The following is an 18,954-nucleotide window of genomic DNA, read 5'->3' as shown; positions in this document are numbered from 1 at the left end:
TCAGATGGAACTATTTTCTTCTTAGTTTGGGCTCTCCTACAAAGGCATACAAAACAGGAAGGTGCTCTAGATGCTGAGGAAAATTGAGCCATGAAGACATCTGCCAAGAAGGCCGGGCATGGTGGCTCATGTCTGTAGTTCCAACGCTTTGGGAGGTCAAGGTAGGAGGATCACTTAAGGTCGGGAGTTTGAGATGAGCCTGGGCCAAATAGCGAGAACTCATCTCAAAATAAATAAATAAATAAATAAATAAATAAATAAATAAATAACAGAGTGTAGTGGCATGTGCTAATAGTCTTAGCTACTTGAGAGACTGTAGTCCCAGCTGGGAGACTGAGGCAGGAGGATTGCTCGAGCCCAAGAGTTTCAGGCTGCAGTGAGCTATAATCACGCCACTGCACTCTCACCTGCAAGATAGAATGAGGCCCTGTCTCAATTTTTAAAAAGAAGAAAAAAATATCTATCTGCTTAAGTGTTTTGTTTTGCTTTTGTTAAAGTTTTGCGTGGGCCTCTGTGAGTGGTTGTCCTAGATATAAAATCACATAGGGATTCCCAGGGATGAAGCTAAAGTCACAGGTTTTGTTTGTCTCTGAAAAGCTCATAATGCTCCTTCAGCACTGCTTTTCTGATCTTTGAAATGGAGCAAACCCTTGTTCCCTGGGGATTATTTTTATATGGAAGATATTCTTAAATACCATTTTTATTTTGAGTGGTGTCTGTCCCCTAAACAGTAGACTTGACATATTATTAAATGTGTCAACTTTCCCAGTTAAAATATCTTGTTACAAGTCAGGTGCTACTCTCAATATTACCATGACTGAAACAAAGATAATGTGGAAGAAGGCGTTTTATGTCCGTAGAAGTGGTAAGAGCCACACCATGAATTGGATTTCCTTTACACGAGTCTCTTGTGAATCAGCAGATTTATCCAGTCGCTTAAAGAGCAGTTAATATTCCATTAGCGACACACTGTGAACTGTGTCAGCAATATAAGTTATTCTTCAGTCATTTATTTTATTGTAATATGTTATTGCAGAAAAATGCAATTATTGAATATCGAAGAGACATAAATGCCGAGATAAAACTGGGACATTTTCGTACGGAATTATAGACATAAGGTTTGAATCTTCATTTAATCAAAGTATTTGGCTGTTTTATTTTGGTCAGTAAGTTTACAATAAGGAGAGATGAATTTTTTTTAAAAGAATTTGAAATTTAACTTACATTTACAAAATTTAGAGCAATAATTTAAGTATCAATTGCCTGAAGCTATTGAATGAAAAAGATAGGAAATGCTTGTTAGGATTTCTCAAGCCTGTATTGGGGCAAGAGCACTACCAGACAAAAGAGAGGCCTGGTCTCAAATGCTGGGGAGTCTTTGTGAGATCAGAGCATTCAGAAGCTCATCACTTCACAGTTCCATTCACCTTGACTGCATTGGCTTTAACTTTATGCGCCTACATTTTAGAATTTCTCTTAGGCGTTCAGAAGACAGAGACAAATAGCAGAAAAATTCAAAAGGTGTCTGTCAGGCCGGGCACTGTGGCTCACGCCTGTAATCCCAGCACTTTGGGAGGCCGAGGTGGGCAGATCACCTGAGGTCAGGAATTCGAGACCAGTCTGGCCAACATGGTGAAACCCCGTTTCTACTAAAAAAAAAAAAAAAATACAAAAATTAGCCGGGTATGATGGCACATGCCTGTAATCCCAGCTACTTGGGAGGCTGAGGCAGGAGAATTGCTTGAACCCGGGAGGCAGAGGTTGCAGTGAGCCGAGATCATGCCACTGAACTCCAGCCTGGGCGACAGAAAAACTCCATCTCAAAAAAAAAAAAAAAAAAGTTGCCTGTGAGTCACGTTGAAAATTGATTTACCATAGAATGGGATTGATAGGTGAGTATCTGCGCTCCTTTTGACTTTTGAAATAAATGGATGACAAAGATACTGGTGGAAATGAAAGCAGCCATGCTATTTTTTTTCTCTGAATTAAATAAATGTAAAGATGGATTTCCTCTTCTGTAAAGATGGAGTAGATAAACTTTTTTTCTATTCCTCCCACTTAGTATAACTAAAATAACTTCTAAGTTATTTAAGTGTATAACTGAAATACGGAGAAAAGGAATAAAGTAGATAAGAAGCTCTGAACTCAGGGAACAACACGGCAGTGAGTTTTCCAAAAAAAAAAAAAAAAAAGCCTTCCCTCTTTAGAGAAAAGACTAAGAAAAGGTCAGCATAGCAGGCAGAACACTTAGACAATGACTGCTATATTCCAACCAAACACTGTAAAACGTCATTGAGGGAGCCCTCCCCTTCACCTTCACCAATAAAGAACAAATGGAGGCTGAGACTTTGACATTCCCACTCACACTTGTCAGACTGTAATGAAATGCCACGACCCCTCACTGAGGTGGTGTCAGAGAAGCACAAGTAGGGAGCAGGGATTTCACATTCATTCCTGTTCGGTGGTAATAAGGCTCTGCCCCATTCACAGTGACAAAGAAGACAACATGGAGGGCAGGATATCCACTTATACCCTGCAGTAATAAGACACTCCTGCCCTCTTAATTAGGGTGTATTCAAAGGAAGAATAGTGAAGAAACAGGATTTTCATCATCTCTTAACTGTGATGACACCCTCTTTGTGGTGTCACTGAAGGTCATGTGAGTAGCAATAACCAAATACTTATGCCTCCCAACAAAAAAGTGTCACGTAAAGCCAAGTGGAGAGCTCAAACTTCTACCTTACCCAGCAACAACGAGAGGCACATCCATGTTGAATATCAAAAGAGGCCAAGTAAAGAACCTGGACTTCTTCTTCCACCTGGCTATAAAAATGTGGTGTCTCCCTTTCCCTGTTGGACTGCTATAATATGAAACCACCTAAAAGAGAAAGTTTAAATAAGACACAGAGACTTATAACATGATATCTAAAATGTCCAGGTTTCAAATAAAAACAAAATTATTCTTCATACCCCAAACCAAAAAGCCTTAATCTGAATGAAAAAAGTTGACCAATAGATCCCAACACCAGGATCGCAGAGGTGTTAGAGTGATCTGACAAGTATTTTAAAGCAGCTGCCTTCAAAAAATGATAAAATAAAAGCTTCAACAAACATTATGAATATGTTTGACCCAAACAAAAATAAAAACTATCAGCAAAGATAGAAAGTCCTAGCAAAGAAACAGGCAATATAAGAAAAAATAAATAAATGAACTGAAAGATGGAACAATAAACTATCAAAACTGAGTAAGAGTGAGAAAGTAGAATTACAAGCAGACTTAGGAAATTTTTAATTCATATCAAAATACCTAGTATTAATGCCATCGAAGTTCTGAAGATAGCAGAGAAAAAAGGGCTGAAAATGTAATTACAAATATACTAAATGAAAAATTCCAAAATTTGGCAAAAGATATACATCTATAGAAAGAAAGAAACACAAAAAATCCACACCTAACATACAGCAAGGTCAAACTAATGAAAATTGAAAACAAAAAATTTTAAAAGTAGCTATAGTGATGTGACATGTTACATAAAGTGTAAAAATATAAGACCACAAACCTACAACTATCTGATCTTCGAGAAACCTGACAAAAACAAGCAATGAGGAAAGGATTCCCTATTCAATAAATGGTGCTGGGAAAAGTGGCTAGCCATATGCAGAAGATTAAAACTGGACCGCTTCCTTTCAACATATACAAAAATCAAATCTGGATGAATTAAAGGCTTAAATGTAAAACGCAAAACTATAAAAACCTTAGAAGACTACCTAGGCAATACCATTCAGGACATAGGCACAGGCAAAGATTTCATGACAAAGACAGTTGCAACAAAAGCAAAAATTGACAAATGAGATCTAATTAAATTAAGATCTTCTGCACAGCAAAAGAAACTCTCAACAGAGTAAACCAATAACCTACAGAGTGGGAGAAAATTTTTGCAATCGATTTATCTGACAAAGGTCTAATATCCAGAATCGACGAGGAACCTTAGCAAATTTACAAAACAAACAACCAAACAAACAAAAATCCAACCCCATTAAAAAGTGGGCAAAAGACAGGAACAGATGCTTCTGAAAAGAAAACATCCATGGGGCGAACAATCATATGAAAAGCTCAACATCACTTATCATTAGAGAAATGCAAATCCAAACCACAATGAGATACCATTGTGCACCAGTCAGAATGGCTATTATTAAATAGTCAAAAAATATCAGATGCTGCTGAGGTTGCAGAGAAAAAGAAATGTTTATACACTGCTGATGTGAGTGTAAATTAGTTCAACCATTTTGGAAGACAGTGGGGTGATTCTTCAAAGATCTAAAGACAGAGATATCATTTGACCCAGCAATCCCATTCTGTCTTGTTGATCTGTCTAATGTTGACAGTGGGGTGTTAAAGTCTCCCATTATTATTGTGTGGGAGTCTAAGTCTCTTTGTAGGTCTCTAAGAACTTGTTTTACGAATCTGGGTGCTCCTGTATTGGGTACATATATATTTAGGATAGTTAGCTCTTCTTGTTGAATTGATCCCTTTACCATTATGTAATGGCCTTCTTTGTCTCTTTTGATCTTTGTTGGTTTGAAGTCGGTTTCATCAGAGAGTAAAACCCTAGAAGAAAACCTAGGCAATACCATTCAGGACATAGGCATGGGCAAACACTTCATGTCTAAAACACCAAAAGCAATAGCAACAAAAGCCAAAATTGACCAATGGGATCTAATCAAACTAAAGAGCTTCTGCACAGCAAAGGAAACTTCCATCAGAGTGAACAGGCAACCTACAGAATGGGAGAAAATTTTTGCAATCTACTCATCTGACAAAGGGCTAATATCCAGAATCGACAAAGAACTCAAACAAATTTACAAGACAAAAAACAAACAACCCCATCAAAAAGTGGGCAAAGGATATGAACAGACACTTCTCAAAAGAAGACACTCATGCAGCCAACAGACACATGAAAAAATGCTCATCATCACTGGCCATCAGAGAAATGCAAATCAAAACCACAATGAGACACAATCTCATACCAGTTAGAATAGCAATCATTAAAAAGTCAGGAAACAACAGGTGCTAGAGAGGATGTGGAGAAATAGGAACACTTTTACACTGGTGGTGGGACTGTAAACTAGTTCAACCATTGCGGAAGACAGTGTGGCAATTCCTCAAGGATCTAGAAGTAGAAATACCATTTGACCCAGTAATCCCATTACTGGGTATATACAAAAAGGATTATAAATCATGCTTCTATAAAGACACATGCACATGTATGTTTATTGTGGCACTATTCACAATAGCAAATACTTGGATCCAACCCAAATGTCCATCAATGATAGACTGGATTAGGAAAATGTGGCCCATATACACCATGGAATACTATGCAGCCATAAAAAAGGATGAGTTCATGTCCTTTGTAGGGACATGGATGAAGCCGGAAACCATCATTCTTAGCAAACTATAGAAAGGACAAAAAACCAAACACTGCATGTTCTCACTCATAGGTGGGAATAGAACAATGGGAACACTTGGACACAGGAAGGGGAACATCACACACTGGGGCCTGTCATGGGGTGGGGGTAGGGGGAAGGGATAGCATTAGGAGATATACCTAATGTAAATGACAAGTTAACGGGTGCAGCACACCAACATGGCACATGTATACATATGTAACAAACCTGCATGTTGTGCACATGTACCCTAGAACTTAAAGTATAGTAAAATAAATAAATAAATAAATCACAATGAAGTATTACTATACATGTATCAGGATGGGTAAGATTAAAAATATTGAAAAGACCAAATTTTTTAAAAATTCAATTTAATTTTAAGTTTCAGGGTACATGTGCAGGATGTACAGGTTTGTTATATAGGTAAACATGTGCCATGGTGATTTGCTGTACCTATCAATCCTTCACATAGGTATTAAGTCCTGTGTGCATTAACTATTTATCCTGATGCTTTCTGTCCCCCTGCCCCCTGACAGGTTGCAGTGTGTGTTGTTCCCCTCCCTGTGTCCAAGTGTTCTCATCATTCAGCTCCCACTTATAAGTGAAAACATGTGGTATTTGGTTTTCTGTTCCTGTGTTAGTTTGCAGAGCTAAGCTCCATCCATGTCCCTGCAAAGGACATCATCTTGTTCCTTTTTATGGCTGCATAGTATTCCATGGTGTATATGTACCTCATTTTCTTTATCCAGTCTATCATCTAGAAAAACCCATCATCTCATCCCAAAATCTCCTTAAGCTGATAAGCAACTTCAGCAAAGTCTCAGGATTCAAAATCAATGTGCAAAAATCACAAGTATTCCTATACACAAACAATAGAAAAGCAGAGAGCCAAATCATGACTTAGCTCCCATTCACAATTGCTACAAAGATAATAAAATCCCTAGGAAAACAGTTAACAAAGGAAGTGAAGGACCTCTTCAAGGAGAATTTCAAACCACTGCTCAAGGAAATGAGAGGACACAAACAAATGGAAAAACATCCCGTGCTCATGAATAGGAAGAATCAATATCGTGAAAATGGCCATACTGCCCAAAGTAATTTATAGATTCAATGCTATTCCCATTAAACTACCATTGATATCCTTCCCAGAATTAGAAAAAAACTACCTTAAAATTCATATGGAACCAAAAAAGGGCCAGTATAGAAAGACAATCCTAAGCAAAAAAGAATAAAGCTGGAGGCATCACACTACCAGACTTCAAACTATACGACATGGGTACAGTAACCAACAAAAAAACAAAATGAAAGCAGACACGCAGACCAATGGAACAGAATAAAGACCTCAGAAATAAGACCAAACATCTACAACCATCTGATCTTTGACAAACCTGACAAAAACAAGCAATGAGGAAAAGATTCTCTAATAAATGGTGCTGGGAAAACTGGCTAGCCATGTGCAGAAAATAGAAACTGGACCCTTTCCTTACACCTTATATAAAAATTAACTCAAGATGGATTAAAGACTTAAATGTAAAACCCAAAACTATAAAAACCCTAGAAGAAAATCTAGAAGTACCATTCAGGACATAGGCATGGGCAAAGATTTCATCACAAAAAAGTCAAAATCTATTGCAACAAAAGCCAAAATTGCAAACGGCATCTAATTAAACTATGGAGCTTCTGCACAGCAAAAGTAACTACCGTCAGAGTGATGAGGCAACCTACATAATTGGAGAAAATTTTTGCAATCTATCCTCCTGACAAAGGTCTAATATCCAGAATCTACACAGAACTGAAACAAATTTACAAGAAAACGACAAACAAACCCATTAAATGTGGACAAAGGACATGAACAGACCAAACGCTTTTGAGGATGTGGAGAAACTGGATTTTACATACATTATTGGTGGTAATGGGAAGCAGCAAAACCACTCTGAAAACAATATGTCAGTTTTCACTATAACTAAACATGCAACTGCCATATGACTCAGCAATTGTACTCTTGGGTATTCATCCCTAATAAATAAAGTGTGTGTTCACACAAAAATCTATACATGAAAGGCCGGGCGCGATGGCTCAAGCCTGTAATCCCAGCACTTTGGGAGGCCGAGACGGGCGGATCACGAGGTCAGGAGATCGAGACCATCCTGGCTAACACGGTGAAACCCCGTCTCTACTAAAAAATACAAAAAACTAGCCGGGCGAGATGGCGGGCGCCTGTAATCCCAGTTACTTGGGAGGCTGAGGCAGGAGAATGGCGTAAACCCGGGAGGCGGAGCTTGCAGTGAACTGAGATCCGGCCACTGCACTCCAGCCCAGGCGACAGAACGAGACTCCGTCTCAAAAAAAAAAAAAAAAAAAAAAATCTATACATGAAAGGTCATGGCAAATTTACTTTTTAGTAGGCAAAAAGCGTGAACAATGTAGATATATTTTAATAGTTAAATGGCTAAACATATTATGTTAGCCATGTGAATATTACAAAGATTCATGCTATGGAATACTACTCTGTGGTATAAAAGAACATATTATTTAGGTACAACAACCTGGTTAAATCTCCAGAGAATTGTGCTGAATGAAAAAATCCAATCCCTAAATGGAACATACTGGATGATCCCACTTATGTAATATTTTTGAAATGACAAAATAATAGAAATGGAGAACATACAAGTGGTTGCCAGGGGTAAAAGAGAGGATTGGGATGGCATGGGAAGGAGCTTGGGTACAAAAGGACAACATTAAAGGAGCCTGGTAATGGTACTGTTGTGTATTTTGAGTATATATATACATGTCAATATCTTTTTGTGCTATTATACTAGCACTAGCAAGATATTACTATTAGGGGTAACTGGGCAAAGGGTATATGACATGTCAGTTTTTTATTTTTACAACTGCATGTAAATTTCAATTTTTAATTTAAGAAAGAATATTAAAAACATGTTTTTAAGTATAACTACTTCAAATTTCTTCCTAGGGGCTTTCTTTCAGTGAGTTAATGCCCTAAGAAAGTTAATTCTACTAGGGAGCAGTTCTTAGCAACAACACCTGTGACCAGAAAAATAAGAATGTGTAATTCTAAACCTCTCTTGGATGAGGATACTATAAATCTTTATTAAAAGCTATTTGACTCAGTTGGAAAGAATATGCAGAAATTGGAGCCCTAATACATCACCGGTGCTAATGTAAAATGGTGCAGGTGCTGTGGAAAAGAGTATGGCAATTTCAAAAAATTAAAAATAGAGTTACCATATGACCCATTAATTCACTTCAGGATATATATCCAAGAAATGGAAATCAAAGACTCGAAAATATATTTGTATAGCCATGTTCATAGCGGCATTATTTATAATAGTCAAAAGGGGGAAGGAACTTAAGTGTTCATCGATGGATGAATGCATACACAAAATGTGGCATACACATACAGTGGAATATTACTCAGCATAAAAAGAAATTTAATCCCATCACATACTACAACATGAAAGAACCTTGAAGATATTATGCTAAGTGAAATAAGCCAATCACAAAACGACAAACACTGTATGCTTCCACTTACTGCCTACGGGCTTTCTTTCACACATGTGTAAGTTAATAGTGTGAGTACCTAGACTAGTCAAAATCATCGAGACAGAAAATAATATGGTGTTTGCCTGGGGCTGTGGAATGGAGAAAGAGGGAATTGTTGTTTACTGGGTACAGAGTTTCAGCTTGGAAAGATAAAAAGAGTTTTGGAGATTGACACTAGTGATGGTTGCACAGCTATTCGAATGTACTTAATGCCACTGAACTGTACACTTAAAAATGGTTAAAGGGTACATTTTATGCTATGTATATTTCACCATAATAAAAAATGTTAAAATGAAAATGTACTTGACTCAGATATGTAAGGTGCCTCATAGTATTTTTTTTTTCTCTATCTATCTGGCTATATACTTCATCTTCCTCACCCCAACTTGGTCTGACTTTGGTAACATGTGGAGACCGTCAACCTTCTATGTTTTTTAATCCATATACCAGTATTCTTGTGCATCCTCTTTACATGAGTCTAAAAGGAAATCCATTTGCTAAGTTCATTCAGAGTATAGAATTTATGCTTGAAATTTAAGAGTGAAGGATAAAGTTATAAAACCCAGGTATAATCCATGAAACCCAAGGATAGGCAATACAGACAGACATCCCCAGAATATGAACAAGCCATCGGAATGTCATTAGTAAACAAACACCTCCAATTTGTCTCTCGATGTATATTTGCCTTATTTCTCTATCTGAAGTCAGGAATTGTTGATGCTTTTCTTGCTGCATACAGTGCTACCTCTCAGCCCCCAAACTTACCTGAGTAGGCGAGACCAAATAGCTTCTTCAGTTCCAATGAGAAATGCCTAGAAAGAGAATCTAATTTTTTTTTTCTAGGTCGATTCCATGTCCCTTATTCAAGTAACCATGGGGTCTTGTGGGAGAATAAACATGGATATTGAGGATGAGTCCAGTTAATCGAGAGTTTCATCAGTTACTACTAGTACCTCCTCCATAATTTCTTAACATTCACTGTCTAATACCTGACAACCTTGTCTATGGCAAATTTCTGCCTGAAGGCTTTCTTTCACCCATGTGTAAGTTAATGCCCTAAGAAGGTTAGTGCTCTTAGGGAGCAGCCTTTTGAAATGACAAATAGGAATTAGAGGATAAATACTGGATCCAACATTCCCCTGGAAAAGGAAGGGGATGACTCTGAGGCATATATTATTCCGGATTCCAGAGGTCTCCAGTAGAAGTGAGCCCCAGTTGCCCATAGCACTAACCTTGTAATAACACACCCTTTTCTGGCTTTATCCTCTTTTTCATTTCAATTTCTCACTCCCCTAATGGTGCTTCCTTTGGTCAACTTCCAAGTAAACTATAATACCTCAAATTCCCATCCAAGGTTTTATGGCCTTCATTCAGTGCTGGCATGATGGAGGGAAACAGAAGAGGCCAATAATTGATAAAGATAAGAGAGGTAAGCAAGAGCCATAAAAAAGCGGTATCTACAGTGGTATCTACTGCTGAGTCAGTGTACAGAAAGTAAATATGGCTTGAACACGGGAGGAAGATCTGATCTGTGCAGAACAAGAAAGAATAATTGCTCCAGAACAGGGCTCAAAGTCTTTAACCAGATCATGGAGTAAAATAATTAAGAGGCAAGCCAAGTAAAATTCATAACTTTGGAATCTTAGCAGATTGAAACATAAAGGGAGAGGGACCCTGCTGGATGTCTGGATACAGAGGATTCCTCACCTGTGGTCAAGGACTTGAAGCATACTAAGGATATTTCTCAGCTGAGGTCCAGTAGAGTGAATTAATAGATACATATATTCTTAGTTCACTTGAATAAAGATGTTAATCTGTCTATGCAGACTCTATAATATGGCAAACATGGTAAAAGCATATAATATGGTATCATATGGTAAAATATACAATCTATGTCTCAATTTAGGTGAATGTAGTTCTTCTTATAAGAGGAAATGATTGTTTCCTTGTAGGTATAATTTTTTAAATAAGACCTTCAGCTTAAAGCTCAATAAAACATAACATTTTCGGGCTTAAAAACAGAGTACTTCAGACTCAGGTACATGTTAATGTACAAGCAAAGATATAAAGATTCAACAACCTGATATTCAGTGTAAATTTTTTCACTCTTGCAGAAAAGGGTATAAAAATTACATAACCACCACTAAAATGTAGACACTGAGGCTCTTCTCAGTGATAGCTGATGAGGAAGAACCATTCCAATATCCTTAACTAGTTGATTGAATTGCAGTTTTAGATAACTCTTTAAATGCTATGCACCTATTGAAACAGAGCAGAAAGAATTTTAGTAATCGATTATCATCTATATTTTTAAACTACTGGATACTCCATAGTAATTTTTACTTCAAAGTGGTTGGATTTCCTTTATGAATTACACTGACAAATCACTAATGGAATATGAGTTAAAATGAATCCAGAGACACCAGTAAAAATGGCATGCTCTGTTTCTTCTTTGATGTAACCCCTTCTGCTCTACAAATTTGGCAAAGATGGATACAGTATAAAAATAAATAATCAAAGAGACTTGACAAGATAAACATTTTCATAGACCAGAGACAAAAATAGAAGGCTGAAGTGGTTAATGGAGCTGAAGTACTATATTCCAAAGCAGGCAATAGAAGCTACAACTTCATCTCCTAGCGGGTGGGAAGGACTACAGATCCGTGTAAAATGGAGAAATAAAGTTGGCCTCACTGGTTAAATCCAGGAGCTTATGATTAATAAAAGTAGGGTGAAAATATACTGACAACTGGTGCCTGAGGCTACAATTTTTGTGGGGTTTCCAGGCAACATAAGCCTGAGGATACGGGCATAGCCTCAGGACAGGGCTGCCTGAGGCTCAGTCACCAGTCTTGTAAATCCTTCATATCCCTACCAGGGAGGAGGCACAAACCTTGATTATAAAATAGCCTCATAACTTCTTGTCAGGGAGGAGGGAGACAAGGGAATTAAAGAAAAATAAAGCAATGCAAAGCAAAAAATATGTTCCCCTCAAATAAGCCTGTGATCCACAATTCTAAAATGCATGAAGAAATCTAAAGCTAAGAAATACAACCAACATTTTAAGTGTTCTTGCCATGAAAAATAAGTATGTGAGAAAATGTATGTTAATTAGCTCAATGTAGCTGTTTTACAATGCATACATATTTCAAAACAACATATTGTGCAGGATAAATATATAAACATTTTGTCAATTAAAAAATAAATTAACTTTTAAAAGTAAAAATATAACCAACTAAATACAGAACAGGATTGCCTCTCGATGATGTTAATTGTATGAAATAATTTGACAAATATTTTATAATAAATTTGGTTGGTATACTCAAAGAGATTAAAGCATAACATTCAGAAATGAACAAGAAAGTATTAAACAAGTTACATATATAAAATATGAATATTAAAAATAATCAGGTTGCCAGGGTTGGGCGCACCGCTGAATAGATCGCTGAGGGAGCCTAGGGGATTGCTTAGGAATTCTGGCCAGCTGAGTGTTGTCTGTTGCCACCCATTGATGTCAAGATGACTAAGGCTGGATGGATTTTTGTGGTTGTCCTATGAGAAGGCAGAACACACTTCTGAAGCTTCTCATTATGTCAGTGGCCACTATGTTCTTTCTCCAGCTGTCTCTTTGCTGTCCTGAGATTTTAAAGTGTTATCTATAAGGTTAATCCACACTTTAGTTATCAGACTACCAGGTCTCTGGCTAAGGAAGAGTTTTATAAATTCTATAGCTTATGTGATTGGAGAGCCTAGTCGTCATTGGGATGAATCATTGGAGGAACAATTTACCCAGGCTTAATTATCACCCCTGCTGCAATCTACCACATACTCCAATTTTTCCAAATCACCATGGACATTCAGAATGTCTGTGTGTCTCCTCCTTCATCATTATTGTCATTGCCACCTTATGAAAGAGCTCAAGGATGCAGGCACTGGGCTTCCTTTTGCTGCTGTGTTTGCTATGGTTCCCACATATATCTTCCAATCTGTGACTGGCTCATATGATAAGGAAGGGATTGCCATCTTTTGCATCCTACTCACCTACAATATGTGGATCAAGGCAGTAAAGACTGGTTGTATCTATTGGAGGCTAAGTGTGCCCTTGCTTACTTCTACATGGACTCTTCATGGGGAGATGTTGTGTTCCTGATCAACTTGATCCCTCTCCATCTACCGGTGCTGATGCTCACAGGCTGTTTCTCCCACTGGATCTACATGGCCTGCTGTACTGTTTACTGCCTGGCACTATTCTTTCTATGCAGACCTGTTCTGTGGCTTTCCAGCCTGTCTTTTCATCAGAGTGCATGGAAACCATTGGGGTTTTTGGTCTCGGCCATATCCATGCCTTTCTGGATTACCTGTGCAAGTTGAATCCACAGCAAATTGAAGTTCTTTTCCAGAGTGTCCTCTCTCTGGTAGGCCTTATCCTTCTCACTATGGGAGCTCTCTTCATGCTAACAGAAAAAAATCCCTCCCTGGACATGGCATTTCTACTCACTGCTGTATCCTTATGCTAAGACCAACATCCCCATCATCGCTTCTGTGTCTGAGCATCAGCCATGACTTGATCCTCATACTATTTTAACTTGCATTTCCTTGTCCTTATGTTTCTAATTGGCCTCTATTCCTGCTTTAGCAACTTGTTTGATGCTCAGAGGTTTAACATCATGTATGGTGTGACCAGTGTGCACTTTTAAGCTGTAATGGTGCGTCTAATGCTAGTATTGGCGCCTGTTGTGTACATTCTTTCCAGCACTGGAGTCTCCCAAATGTTGTCCACATATGGGAAGAAACTGGACATAAGTCATCCTGACAAGAAAAGCAACAGGATTCTACCTACCTGATTTAGAATGAAGCAGCAAGTGGGATGATATTAATGCCAAAATGGCCTTAGTCCATTTTGGCTTTCTTTCTCATCCCCTACACTTTTTACTCAATCCTGGGTGAACAGTAAGGCCTTCTCTTCTTCCTTCACCCTCTATGCCTGGGGTGGATATGACAGTAGCATTATTTCTGATGACTACTGAGAAGCATATTATTGGCTTTTTCACAATACTCCAGAGGATGCAAAGGTCATATTATGTTGGGATCATAGCTACCAGATTATAGCTAAGGTGAACTGGACAATTTTTGTGGACAATAACACATGAAATAATACCAATATTTCTTGAGTAGTTCAGGCAATGGTATCCACAGAGTTTCGAAAACGCTATGAGATCATGAGAAAGCATGAGGTCATTGTTGGAGACTTCACTGAGTATTGCTATGATGATATCAATGAGTTTCTTTGGGTGGTCCAGATTGGAGGTAGCACAAACACAAGAAAATATATCAAAGAGAATGACTATTGTACTCCAGTTGGGGAATTCTGTGTGGGCCATAAGGGTTCGCCAGCACTGCTCAACTGCCTCATGTACAAGATGTGTTACTACCACTCTGGACAGGTCTACACAAAAGTCAACCATTCATCAGGCTTTGACCATGTTGGAAATGCTGAGATTGGGAATAAAGGCTTACTTTGAGTTTTATGTCCTGGAGAAAGCATATATCACAGAACATTGGCTGGTTAGGAAAGACAAGGTAAAGGACCTGGATAATCCAGGCCCATCAAGGACATAAATGTCATGTCCAGCTCTGATATGCTTCACACTGAGTGGATCATATTTAGGATGTTGAAGATTTTTTTTATATACCATTTATAAGAACACATCTAGATGAGATTAGAATTGTATGCAACTTTTGTCCTAGGCAGTATGGCTGGGCCAAATAAAATAACTTTTACAATTCTAAGCAGGTTACCAATAAAATATCATGGCTTTACTGTGCTCATTTAAAGGGAGGAATAAAAAATAAAAATAATCGAATCAAAATATGAGAAATAATAATATCAAAACAGAAAGTAATTAATAAACAGGATAAACAGTGCCTTGGAGGATAGCACTGAACACTTCACTTACCACACAGCAAAGCAATGAAAGATGGAAAATATATGTGCAAGCATTTAAGATTCTCACAAGATTTATTGAGATAGTTTACACTAAAACTTCAGGCACTAATCTCCTGTAATCTCTGTTCCAGAATACAGAGAAGTAGACAATGGCAGGGAATAAATATTCAATATAATATTAGCTATCTTTCAGATGTTGAAGAGAAATGCCTGTATTAAATGAATAGTGCATTTTAAGTAACAATCAGAATAAAATAATAATAATAAACATAATTAGATCAATTTCTGAATATGTAATAGAAAAATTTTAGGAAATCAATAATAAAAAAGTCTTAAAAGTTAAAATGGTTACCTAAAAGTTAGTAATTTGGCATTCTAGATTTCTCACTATCAACAAGAAAAACCACAGAAAATGGGGTAAAAGCTTGAAAGTATTGAGATGAAAATTATTTATGAACCCAGAATTCTATATTCCAGCAAAAGTGTAATTTGAAAGGAAGGGCAAAATGAAGACAGTTTTGGAAACAAAAAAAAAAAGAATAAAGAATTTGTTACAAACAAACACTTACAATACTCACTTTGGTTAAAAGCAAGACGCTAAATGAATGCCATTTTTCAGTTTCCTGAAGATAAAGTTCCATATTGTGTTTACTGGGAAGTTAGTTAGAACTCAAAACTTTCCTTAAGTTCCTTACAATACCCCTGGCTTTAGTTCATTTTGTGTTGCTATAACATAATACCACAGACTGATTATTTAAAGAAAGCTGGAGATTTATTTCTTACAGTTCTGGAAGGTAGGAAGTCCAAGATTGAGAGGTCAGATCTTGTGAGAGCCTTCTTGCTGTATCATCCCATGGTGGAAGGTGGAAGGGTCAGAGAGGGAGGAAGGGGGCTGAACTCATCTATTTTTTCAGTGACCCATTCCCTCAATGACTAATCCACTCCTGCCATAATGACATTAACCCATTTATGAGAGCAGAGCCCTCAGGGCCTAATCATCTCTTAAAGGTCTCATCTCTCAACACTGTTGCATTGGGGATTAATTTTATAACACATTAATTATAAGGGACACGATCAAACCATAGCATTTTGCCTCTCGCCACCAAAAGTTTATATTATTTTCCCAGTGCAACATATATTCATTCTATCCCAATAGTCCTCAAAGCTTTGACTTGTTCCAGCATTAATTCAAAACACCAAAGACCAATGTCTCATTTAAGTAAGATATGGGTGAGACTCAAAACATGACTCATCCTAAGACTAATTCCCCTCCAGCAGTAAACCTGCAAAACTAACAAGTGACATGCTTTAAAAATGCAATGGGGGGACATGCATGAGATAGACATTCCCATTCCAAAAGTAAGAAATAGGCAAGAAGAAAGAAGTAACTGGTTTCAAGTAAGTCCAAAACACCGCAGAAAAGACAACATGAAGTCTTAAAGCTGGAGAATAATCTCCTTTGACTTCGTGTTCCACATCTGTGGCATAATGCAGCCGGGATTGGGTCTCCAGTGTCTCAGCCAGACCTGCCCCTATGACTTTGCTGGGCTCAGTTCACACAGTAGCTCTAACAAGTTGGAGTTTCCTACCCGCACCTTTCCCAGGCTTGAGTTGAATGCTAGTGGCCCTACAGTTCTGGGATCTCTGGGTGGCCTTTTTCTCTCAGCTCCACTAGGTATTGCTATAGTGCAAGCTCTCTGTGGCTACCCTGACTCCATATTGGTGCTCAGTATTACCCTATTAGGGGATCTCTGTGGTGGCTCCACCCCAGCAACAAGTCTGCCTTGATGTCAAGAGTGTCTGCTATATCACTTAAAATCTTGATGCAAGTCATACAGCCTTACAGCTCATACACTCCACATGTCTTTGGAGTCAGCACCATGTACATATCACCAAGGCTTACCCTTTGTGCCCTCTGGAGCAGCAGCATAAGCCACACGTGGGATAACTTGAACCAAAGGTAGAGAAGTCAATGAACATTGCACTGGAATGCAGGGAGCAGACTTGAGGTGGCTCAGGGCAGTGAATGCTGAGGTCTTGTTTGTGCCTCCCTGGAAACCTTGCCCTCAAGGTCCTAGCTTGCCTCAAGGATCTCTGAAATACCTTGAGGGTCATCCTCCCATTCTCTTTGTGAATAACACCTGGATTCTTTTAATCCATATTAATCTCTTTAGAAAATGGTCTCTTGGCCACATCCTTGGTTTGCTTTCCTAAAGACACCTTTTTCACTCTTCACATGGTAAGGCTGTGAATTCTCCAAATTTTTCCATTCTTCTTCCCTTTTAGTTGTAAACTTCATCTTTAAATAATTTCTCTCTACTTGCATCTTACTCTGTTAGGTTAAAAGTAGTCATGTGGTCTTTCCGTATTTTACTTAGAATTTCTTCTGCCACCAGATATCATACTTCATTGCTCTTAAATTCTGCCTCTATAAAGCCTTTGGCCAGGGACAAATTCAGCCAAGTTATTTGCAACATTATAGAAAGAATGGTCATAACTCAAATCTCCAATACTTCCTTCGCCTTTCCGTCTGAGACTACATCAGAATGACTTTTACTATCCATACGTCTACCAACATTCTGATCATGACACATTATGTAATCTCTAAGACATTTCAGACTTTCTCTAAGGTTCTTCTCTTCTGAGCCCATGCCAGCATCACCCTTCATGCTCTATCTAGGCTCATATCACCCCTCATATCAATTAGGCTTTTTCTATCCTGGTCTTCCAAATTCTTCCAGTCTTGTCTTAGTACATTTGTACTGTAATAAAGAAATACCTGAGGCTGGGTAATATATAAAGAAGTGTTTTAGGCTCATGGTTCTGCTGACTGTACAAAAATCACGGCACCAGCATCTGCTTCTGGTGAGGGTTTTAAGCACTTCCACTCATGGTGAAAGGTAAAAGACAGCCAGAATGTGCAGATTACATGGCAAGAGAGGAAGTGAAAGAGAGAGGGAAGGCATGTGCCACCTTCTTTTTAACAAGAAGTTCTTATGAGGACTAATAGAGAGTGAATTCACTCATTACCACAAGGACTGCATGAAGCCAGTCATGAGGGATCTGCCCCATGACCTGACCACCTCCCATTAGGCACCCATCCCCAATACTGAGATCAGATTTCAACACTTGGAGAGTCAAATATCCAAAGCATAGCATTCTGCCCCCGATACCCTAAATCTCATCTGTTTCTCACAGACAAAATACAATCATTTCATCTCAGTGGTCTCCAATGGTCCCCAAAAGTCTTAACATGCTCCAGCATCAATTCAAAATTCCAAAGTCCAAAGTCTTAAGACTCAAGGAAAGTTCCTTACAGCTATGAGCCTGTAAAATCAAAATCATATTGCTTACTTCCAAGATATGATTCTAAAAGGGAGAAATAGGCCAAAGGAAACTGGAAACAGGCCCCACATAAGTTGAAACCCAGCAAGATAGGCATTAAATCTTAAAGTTCTAAAATAATCACCATGAACATCATATCCTACATCTTGGGCACACTGGTATAAGGGGTGGGCTCCCAAGGCCAGGGGCAGCCCCTCCTTTTGCTGGGTGCAATCCATGTGGCTGCCAACATTAACAGGAGTTGAATGCCTATCACTTTTCCAGGCTGGGGTTGCATGCTGCTGGTGGTTCTATAATTCTCGGGTCTGAAGGGGAGAAGACCTGCTTCCAAGGGTTCACTAGGTACTACCCTAGGAGAGGCTTTCTGTGAAGTTTGTTCCTGTGTCAGGCTTCTGCCGGGGCACCCAAGCTATCTGATACATCCTCTAAAATCTAGGCAGAAGTTGCCAAGCACATTCAATCCATGGCTTCCCCTTAAGCTTTTATTCCCAGTGGGTAATTATTCCACATTGTCCAGTCTTTTCTCTGGGACCTATGCCTTGCTGTGGTTGGCTCAGTGGGGACAGCACCCTTGACTGGAGTACTCCCACCTGAGACTGGAGTACTCCCACCTGAGGATGAAGATCCACACATATCTCTTTCTAACTAGTTTCTTC

The 18,954-nt window shown here is 38.5% G+C and overlaps 1 pseudogene; it reads left to right on the top strand.

The window, feature by feature from the left end:
* The first annotated feature begins 813 nt into the window (after nt 1–813).
* On the top strand, nt 814–14,625 carry LOC102116762 (dolichyl-diphosphooligosaccharide--protein glycosyltransferase subunit STT3A-like; annotated as a pseudogene).
* The last annotated feature ends 4,329 nt before the right edge of the window (nt 14,626–18,954 follow it).

Source organism: Macaca fascicularis, chromosome X, assembly GCF_037993035.2.
Source record: "Macaca fascicularis isolate 582-1 chromosome X, T2T-MFA8v1.1".
NCBI classification, from domain to species: domain Eukaryota; kingdom Metazoa; phylum Chordata; class Mammalia; order Primates; family Cercopithecidae; genus Macaca; species Macaca fascicularis.
The sequence above is the reverse complement of the archived record's forward strand: the minus strand, read 5'-3'. Positions and strand labels throughout refer to the sequence as shown.